Here is a 10,462-nt window from a genome sequence, read left to right as displayed (position 1 = left end):
AAAACCAATAAAAATTGTAAAGCTAGCTCTCCAATTCACTTAATTGAACTTATTTAGAGATTGGACAAACCAAAAATATTGTCATCTCCAGAATTTTCATCTTTCCTAACAGATCCATCAGGTTTGTACATCGCCAACTTCAATTCTAGATAAAAAAAGATTTTCAGATTTCAAAAATTGTTTTTAGTACTAACCAACTTCTGTATTTTAATGAAATTGGAATTTAAACTTATTAAAAAACGTGCTTTCCAGATTGTTCAGTGTAAAAACTTTTTGTACCTGACTTTCTGCATCAATGGTCGTATTAAAAAAACGTACGAGTTTCCTAGAAACTGTGATTTTCTCGCAGAACTCATCAGTTGTAAATCCAAGCTCGGCGAGAAGACAACAACTTATATACTATTGGTAAGCAAACACAAATTCGTACAGCAATTCTTCACCTATCGGGATCTTGCAAGTCAGGGCGATAGCTTGGAAGGTTTTTGTAATCACATTTGGGCTAATTTTTTTTGCCGAGGCAACGTATGGCTTATGAGTAAAAATTAAAATACGACATTGACCACATTGAAGCAAAGCAATAATTGACATATCAATTTTTAGAAATCTTTCAGTTTTTCCATCCAAACTCAACACCGGTAGGTAAGCACAGTCAATATATTTTCATATGTTTAGAGATGATAGTCTGAATGGATTTGGACACTTACGACAATTTGTTAGTCAGGAAATTTAGCTAACAGGAACAGATGATTTTCACGAGACTTATTATAGAAGAAAAATTCAGCATCAAAAGAAATTTTACTTGGATATGAAGTTAAACAAAAAATTTTGCATGCCGTGTGAAAATGATTTTTCTGTTCTCTGTTTGAGCAGCTGAAATTCTCATACCGCATGTTGTTTAAGTGGTTTATAGAGACATTAACAAAGAATTCAAAAAGCAATATCTTAAGGCAAAAGAGCCTACGGTAACTTCGCAAGATTGTAGCGGTCTGGCCTGCCAATTCGAAAAACTAGTTGTTTCTAGTCAACTAAATTGATTCTCAATTTTAATGCTGTGCGTCCTGAGAAAAAGAGAAACTTTTACCTGAGAGAGAGAGAAGGTGTTTACATGAATTTGTTGTTAAAGTAAAATGCAGATCGAAGAAAAGTTCAACATCTGAACAAATCGGTTTTTTTAACAAATAATTCACTATTACGATTTGCTACTAACCAATTGCATGTTGCAATGTTGCATTTTGTGCTACAAACTGGTTTTCATTTGTTTATTTAAACGCAACAAAAACCAATTAAAATTGTGAAGCTAGCTCTCCAATTCACTTAATTGAACTTATTTTTAGAATTGGACAAACCAGAAATATTGCTATCTCCAGAAGTTTCAACTTTCCTAAAAGATCCATCAGGTTTGTACATCGCCAACTTGATTTCTAGACAAAAAGATTTCCAGATTGCAAAAATTTGTTTTTATTGCTAACCAAGTTCTGTATTTTAATGAAATTGGAATTTAAACTGTATTAAAAAACGTGCTTTCCAGATTCTTCAGTGTAAAAAGTTTTTGTACCTGATTTACTGCCTCAATGGTCGTATTGAAAAAACGTACGAGTTTCCTAGAAACCATGATTTTCTCGTAGAACTCATCAGTTATCAGTTGTAAACCCAAGCTCGGCGAGAAAACAAGAACTTATATACTATTGGTAAGCAAACACAAATTCGTACAGCAATTCTTCACCTATCAGGATCTTGCAAGTCAGGGCGATAGCTTGGAAGGTTTTTGTAATCACATTTGGGCTAATTTTTTTGCCGAGGCAACGTATGGCCCATGAATAAAAATTAAAATACGACATTGACCACATTGAAGCAAAGCAATAATTGACATATCAATTTTTAGAAATCTTTCAGTTTTTCCATCCTAACTCAACACCGGTAGGTAAGCACAGTCAATATATTTTTATATGTTTAAAGTTGATAGTCTGAATGGATTTTGAAACTTACGACAATCTGTTAGTCAAGAAATTTAGCTAACAGGAACAGATGATTTTCACTAGACTTATTATAGAAGAAAAATTCAGCATCAAAAGAAATTTTACTTGGATATGAAGTTGTTAATTGCTAAACAAAAAATTCTGTATGCCGTGTGAAAACAATTTTTCTGTTCTCTTTTTGAGCAGCTGAAATTCCCATACCGCATGTTGTTTAACTGGTTTATGGAGACATTAACAAAGAACGCAAAAAGCAATATCTTAAGGCAAAAGAGCCTATGGTACATTCTCAAGGTGGTAGCGGTCTGGCCTGCCAATTCGAAAAACTAGTTGTTTCTAGTCAACTAAATTGATTCTCAAACTTAATGCTGTGCGTCCTGAGAAATAGAGAAACTTTTACCTGAGAGAGAGAGAGAGAGAAGGTGTTTACTTGAATTTGTTGTTAAAGTAAAATGCAGATTGAAGAAAAGTTCAGCATCTGAACAAATCGGTTTTTTTAACATATAACTCACTATTACGATATGCTACTAACGAATTGCATGTTGAAATGTTGAATTTTGTGCTACAAACTGGTTTTCATTTGTTTACTTAAACGCAACAAAACCCAATTAAAATTGTGAAGCTAGCTCTCCAATTCACTTAATTGAACTTATTTTTAGAATTGAACAAACCAGAAATATTGCCATCTCCAGAAGTTTCACCTTTCCTAAATGATCCATCAGGTTTGTACATCACCAACTTCATTTCTAGATAAAAGGATTTCCAGATTGCAAAAATTTGTTTTTATTGCTAACCAATTTCTGTATTTTAATGAAATTGGAATTTAAACTGTATTAAAAAACGTGCTTTCCAGATTTTTCAGTGTAAAAATTTTTTGTACCTGATTTTCTGCCTCAATGGTCGTATTAAAAAAACGTACCAGTTTCCTAGAAACTATGATTTTCTCGTAGAACTCATCAGTTGTAAATCCAAGCTCGGCGAGAAAACAAGAACTTATATACTATTGGTAAGCAAACACAAATTCGTACAGCAATTCTTCACCTATCAGGATCTTGCAAGTCAGGGCGATAGCTTGGAAGGTTTTTGTAATCACATTTGGGCTAATTTTTTTTGCCGAGGCAACGTATGGCTTATGAGTAAAAATTAAAATACGACATTGACCACATTGAAGCAAAGCAATAATTGACATATCAATTTTTAGAAATCTTTCAATTTTTCCATCCAAACTCAACACCAGTAGGTAAGCTTAGTCAATATTTTTTTAGATGTTTGGAGTTGATAGTCTGAATGGATTTTGACACTTACGACAATTTGGTAATCATGAAATTTAGCTAACAGGAACAGATGATTTTCACTAGACTTATTATAGAAGAAAAATTCAGCATCAAAAGAAATTTTACTTGGACATGAAGTTGTTAATTGCTAAACAAAGAATTCTGTATTGCGTTTTGTGGCTTTCACTTTGAATCTTGTTTTTTTTGCCCCAATTTGTTTTTCATTTGAGTAATTTTACGCAAAGAAACGTTTTAGACTAAAATTTTTTGCAACTCACATAAAAGAATTTTTTTAGATTGGGTCTCACCAGAAATATTGCCGCCTCCAGAAGTTTCATCTTTGCTGAACGATCACTCGGGTTTGTACATCACCATTTTCAATTCTACGTTGTTATTGCAAACAACAAGATTTTGAGATTGAGAAAAGTTTTTGGACGTAACTCAGTTTTGTTTTTGATTGATATTAGCAATAAGTTTGAGTTTAACTTGCACTTACAAAAATTGCTTTCCAAGATTCATCAATTTAAAACTTAAAGTTTCTACACCTTTTTTTCTGATTGGAAAAGTTGAAAAAACTTTACAAGCCTTTTAGAGAGGATAGTTTTCTTTAAAAGCTTGAATTTTGGAAATCAAAATTAAGTGGTTAACCTCTAAGAAAATAAGAACTTGCACGGAAATTGGTCACGTTATAGGAACCTGCAAGTCCTAGGCATAGCTTGTATGGTTCTTGTAATCACATTAAGGTTAAATTTTTCTGCGAAGCAAAGCGTGGCTCATGTATAGAATTAAAAGGACGACATTTTGTTCTTTAATTTGTAGATATTAGAATTGCATTTGTGTAGATATTAGTTTGCATTTGTGCCTTTGTTTCATTTGTTTAGTTCATTTCATTTGTGTGGTTGGTCACTGGACAGAAATTGTTTCACAAGATATAATGAGGACAATTATGAGACTTTGCAATTTTAAGAGTTTCAAATTATTGTAAAAAAACATTTCGAATTTTTGGTTTTTTTCTCTTTGCTCGGATTTTCTACATTTAAATAATTTGTATTGTTGTTCTATCAGGTGATAGTAGTTTTCTATCATGTGGTTTCTAAATCAAGCTATCGGTGTCAAATGATGTTTTATCAACAATTTTTATGGGTTTGGTAATTGTGAAAATGTTGGATTTTGCTTTTCTCATTTTTTCCTTTGCTGTTCTTTAATGAACAAAACTCAGGAGCACTGAATTAGGTTAAGCATGACAATCATTTTTTCGAAGTCAAAAACTATAATTGTGAGGTAATGTTTCATTGTTTGGTATTGTTTTTGAGGCGTCCCGGGAAAAGTAACTGGAAAATTATGAAACCCTCAGAAGTTACGGGACGTTTCCGAATCGAAACTTTCCATTCAAAAACTTTTATGTTGGTTTTGACTGGGTAATCATTTTACAAATTCTGTCCAATTCTTAGGCACAACTTTCAAATCTTGAATTAAGAATCTCCCAATACTAGAAAACTAAATAAGACGTGGAGTTTGATCCGTGTTTCAACGAAAATGCCATTGAGGGAGAAAACAACATCTGGCTTCCAAATTTTGTTTACTTTTCTCTAGGTTGCAAAGTTACAGAAGACTTAATTTTTTCTTGACATTTTTTCTTGGAGTTCTTTCTATTTTGATAGAAAAGATTCATATGCAGATGACTCAGGTAAAATTTTGTGCTTACAGAATTTTGCAGCAACTATTAATAACTAAAATATTTTTCTGCTTCGCCTGATAGCTATTAGGTATCAGGTTCACTGGTTATACTTTGTGCTGTCATAAAATACTCGCACAAAAGTAGAATCTGAGACCAACTGTTCTCCAGAGCCAACATACGTGATAATGTTTTCAATCAACTCCCGTTTGATAACAACAGGTGCATATTTTTTCAATGCAGTGAACCGCTGACATCCGATGATAACTGGAAATACCGGAAGAGACATCTTAAAATGGCTTTAGAGTTTTCATTGCAATTATTTTGTTAGCATAAACTCAATTTTACGCCACTATTTAATTTCATATCAGCATAAGTCTGCAGAAGAAACAGTAGTGACAATCAGTTTGAAATTTTTTGTGTGTTCATTAGCCGTTAAGTTTTATTCAATTGTTAAGTTAAACTTTTCAGGGCTTCTTCTGGCTGCCGCTGCAGATGGTGACATAAATAGAGGTCAGTTAAATGGTTCACTACTTTTATTAAACAAAATGAAAATATTTAGCTGCGGCTAAAATTTTCAAATTTTTTTAGCTACATCTGAAATCTATTATTTTTCAAAACTCATTATACTGAAACTTATTGCTTTCAATACGACTCTAATGGTAACTTTTCTGCTGCAAATCTTATGGTTGCTTGACCATACGTAAAATTTTTTCAGTGGCAATGGGAGAAGCACACGAGTAAACAGTAAAGCAAAAAATTTTCAGCGTACAAATGCAAATTTTGATTCCCAAAAGCATAATCGACATCTTTTAGAATCCATTTTCCATCGACTGTTCCATAAAAAAAAGTTTCAACTGATCACTCAAAATAAAATGATGCTTGAAACAACCAAAAATTTTTTATAACAATTCAAAGCTTTTTAGATAATAAAAGGAAGTCAAGTTTTGTTACAAAAGTGAAAACACTTGCAAAATCATTTCTTGATTTGAGAAAAAGAAGTAATCATAAACTTTTGGTGATGATAGATCAGCTGAAGTTTTTAAAGAATCAATTAAGATTCGTTCAGCCTGTGAAACAAAAGGGAACGATTGAAACTTTTCAGAGAAAAGCCAACAAAAACGAACCACAGATATCTCGTACATTACGAAGCAAAGCATTTTTTTCAGAGTAAAAAAAATCTTTAAACGTTTCTTGTAAAGACTAGATGTCACGTTTATGTTTCTGCAGATGACGTTTTGGTTTGATTTTTCTGGGTTTTTATTGCCAAACTTTTCCGTTCTTACTTTTGCGTGTATATTTATTTTCATATTTGCAGGATAACACCACACATTCATAAACTATAATAAACAATGGTTCTGACCTACACGGATCTTGTAGCTACGCATAATACAATATTCCTAAACAGTTTTCTCAAATGCTAGTTGAACGCGAGAAAATACAACAGAGGTTAACCCATTTGATTGGAATTTTTATTTGATTAGGCTAACAAAATTTAAAAATATTGAACAAAAATAAAATTTCATTATCTTCATTTTCAGAACTTGTGATTGTGAAACAATAAAACTCAACATATCCTCTGTCACCGCATAAAGAAGGATAGAAATCAAAAACCGGACAAATTCAAAAATTTCTATGCTTCGTAAAATTTGTAATAGCAAAAACGAACTTATATACAATTTCTTGACAAATATTTTCACCGGAAAAATATTCTGTAATGAAACAAACAGACTAAATAGGCAGGAATTTTCAAAAACAGAATAAAAATAATAAAAGATCCAAATATAAAAAAAATTGTGAGGAGGTGACATGAAGTTGTTAAATCGGACTAATTGTCTACACACAAAAAGGGAAACATAAAGCGAGGGCCGTAAACACGTGCATAATTTTTTGTCTGATATACCATCATGATCAAAACTTTCCCTTTATACTGCTTGATAAGTCAACTGTCCAAGAAAACCACAGGCAGCAAAAGATTGAAGTAAAATGGAGCAGAGAATGACATGTACGCTGAAAAATTAAGTACATTAGACAGCTACTAAATTTAAATAATGGTTTTTTATGCTTCCATTTCACTCTATAGAGTACTCTTTTCAGTGCAATACTTTTGATTAAAATCAGCACTGCATTTTTTTCCATTGGATGGTGAGCTCATAAAGACACTAGTGAGCTCATAAAAACGATCCAAATTCTTTGGCCTGTACAATTTGTCGGGCAAACTATAAGTTAGCATTTTGTAATTTAATGGAAATAGTTAATTGCAGTGTGAAGAAAATGGGCCTAAAAACTGATGAGGCGCTTTTCTCATGATAGAAGGCTGACATTTCAATATTAGTTGAAAAAGTTGGATAAAACAATTGAGTAACCCTTTTCTTTCTTCAAGTCAAAACCACTAATGCTATTGTGACAAACTTGAACATATTTTATCAAACTCTATGACAATTCGATTAAAACGTATGAAAAAAATGAATAAGAACAGCGGAAATCATAAAAGACTACTGAATTTTAAAATCTCAGCCAAAATCTTATTGGAAGAGGTAGGATCAAACAATTCAGCAGCCGTCTTCTTTCTTGTAGTCAAAACCAATGACGCTATTGTTAATAGTCTTAAAAATTTAAAATTTAAAACAAATTGAGAAAAATTTACGGAAAAAGTGAACAACAAAACATTGGAAATCAGTTCAATGTTCTGAAAAACTTAAACCTCGATTTAAAACCTCGCAAAGAAACAAAATTTGATTGATCTCGAAAAAAAATTATTCTACACTCTACAGGCTTCTAAAGATACCATCACTAATGTCTTCCTACGTCAAAGATATTGATTGGCCAAAATTGACTGAACAAAGAAAACAGCTGATCATATAGTTCCCCTCCCCCTACTAGTGCCGTCGGAACAATAAGGTCTCGAGTGATGATATACTAACTTCCGTTATAATGTTTCAGGTCTTCCCTACCCTCAAGGTGATAAATGGGTAATAAGATTTGAATTGATTGATTACCAAATTAAAATTGGTTAAAAACTGAAGCTGAAAAAATGATCTTATCTATATTGTCGAAAGAAACTTAAAATAAGTCTATTATTGCTGCTGATTCTAACTTAAAGGCTGCAGAAGCTCGGATGAATGAAACAAAAAATTGATCAGGTGATTTTTAGCTTATATATTTTCAGTTCTCTCTATTACTTTGAAATCATGCGCTCTGAAACAGTGCTTGTTCTCTAAAATTTGAAATTGCTGGGTTCTAAAGGCTTGCGTATCTATTTTTTACAGATTGTGAAGAAAGAACTCAATCGATGAGAATAAGAAGACGACAGAAGCTATCCGTGTGTTTCTTTAAATGTAGATCTCAATAACAGTGGATTTCAGAGAACTAAAAAATCAAAAGATAACACTTATTATCTTATGAAATTTGCTTTTGAATAAAATTATTTCAATCATTTTCCTGCATCTGAGATCCTTAGAAAAGTTGAGAGTTTACGTATAAAGAATAAAGAAAACTCGAAAGAAGCAATAGAGTTTGGTAATATTTTTTGCATAAAATCGCGACAACTCTCATTCGAGGGGCTAGGTTTCTATATCAAAGTATAGTAGATTGAAAGTGAAAATAGCAACAAATGATCAAAAATGAGATTATTTTTGTTGCATATTGGCCAGTAAAAATTGAGCACTCGCACTTACACTAAAGCGTTTAGTGTGTTCGGTCGCAATAATATGTTTGGTTCTGATAGCGTTATTCATATCATGTCCCACGGTCCGTTAGGGCTTGGTCATAACCCTCAGTGCACATGCTCAGATGCAATAATTTTATTTATTCTCGCAATTAGCTCTGTATTTCTGCAAAAAATAATAATTGATTTTCGATATTTTTCCCAATTCTTTTGTTTTTAATTTATTGGCCTTTTGATGCGTTGTCCGGATATCTAAAGCGAAAACCCGGACTAGATTGTAAAAAAGTATTCAATTTGCATATTGATCTATCAGATATTCTCAGGTATAATAAAGCGTTCAGCATGATCGCTTCAGACCGGTTGTTCGGTCGAGTTTCATATCAAGTACCATGGGCCGCTAAGGCATGACAATGTCTAACAAGGTATGGCGCATGATGTGCTAGTCTCATTTCAACTCTTACTTTCACAAGATAGAAAAAAAGGTTGATTTTAAATTTCCAGTTCAATTCTTTTTTGTTTTGATCTAGCGTGCTCGCAGTTTTTTTTGTCAAGTCACCATAGGAAAAGAAGTGTTAGGACAAAATAAGCAATGCGGCGAAACACCCAGAATACACCGACACTTTATATTAGTGTTCAGACTACCAGAACAAATATTTAGCATAGTATTTAGCCAGGCCATTGTTAGCCGTGCCTCAGCGGCCCGTAGGACTTGTTGTGAAGCTATCACAACCAAACATTGCTTTAAAGTATCAACTTAATTATGAGAAAATATGCTCGCAATACCGAGTGCTCTTTTGTAATCGAATTATTGAAAAAATAGACTAGAAGGGAAAAAATGGAGCGCATAAAGGCATTGTATATATTATTGACACATTGGGTATTTTGGCATTGCGCATATTGTTTTGTAACCAGCAAAAATATCAATTTTTTTTATCAATCTCTTTTAGAAAATTGAGCAGAAAACGCAAAACTTTAGCATGCCCACCCTTGTTTAATCGAAGTGAAAAAGTCAGAATCTTTTGGGTCTTTCCCATTATAGCCCTCCCCCGCTTAGTGGTCAGATAACATATAGCTACCCCAATCAGGTTAAATATACCATAAAGGGGGTTTCAATTTCATGGGGGCTATAATACGAAAGACTCAAGATTTTCAAGCAGACGTTTCAACAGCAAGAGCACTGTCTAAAAGACACACTTGCTCACCCGTGTCGAAATTTCCACCTTGATTACGCCCAAACTGATGTAAGAGTTTGGGGTAATCGTCTATGGGGACCAAAACGATGTAAGATGGGGGTGTAGGGGGGGGGGGGTTTAGAATTTACCCCTAACAATTACCCCCAAAAAGATTAATATTAGGGAGTAATTTAAGGGGGTATAACGACTTAAGATTATGGGGTAAATTATGGGATTAACTGTTAGCGTTTTGCTGAGAAATCATCATTCAGCACAAACAGTATTGGTTTAGGAGTTTCTTTTTTAAATATACGTCAAAACATTGAAGAAAGCATACTGTGATTAATGTGATTTATATGATTGATAGGATGAATATCCAAAGTAACCATATCAGTATTCAACATATCAGTATTCACATTGGAAAACATTTTTATGAAACTGCACGTTAATTTGTTGTAGTGGTTCAAGATTTTTCAAATTTAAGGTTATATCAAGTCGACAAAAAAAGGCTAAACCTACAGAAAAATATTATGGTATTATCTTCGCCCAGCACTTCATATGAAACTCTAATAACAGGTACATAATCAGGTTAACATGAAATAGTGAAGCCTAAACACTAACCACTTGAATTGAATATTTTTTAAACAGATTTTGCCTTTATTAGTCGACTTGATATGAAATTAAATTTCAAAATCGTTGAA

This window comes from Convolutriloba macropyga, chromosome 12 (assembly GCF_964194025.1).
Source record: "Convolutriloba macropyga chromosome 12, txConMacr16.3, whole genome shotgun sequence".
Classification (NCBI taxonomy): Eukaryota; Metazoa; Xenacoelomorpha; order Acoela; family Convolutidae; genus Convolutriloba; species Convolutriloba macropyga.
This window is presented reverse-complemented; position numbering follows the sequence as displayed.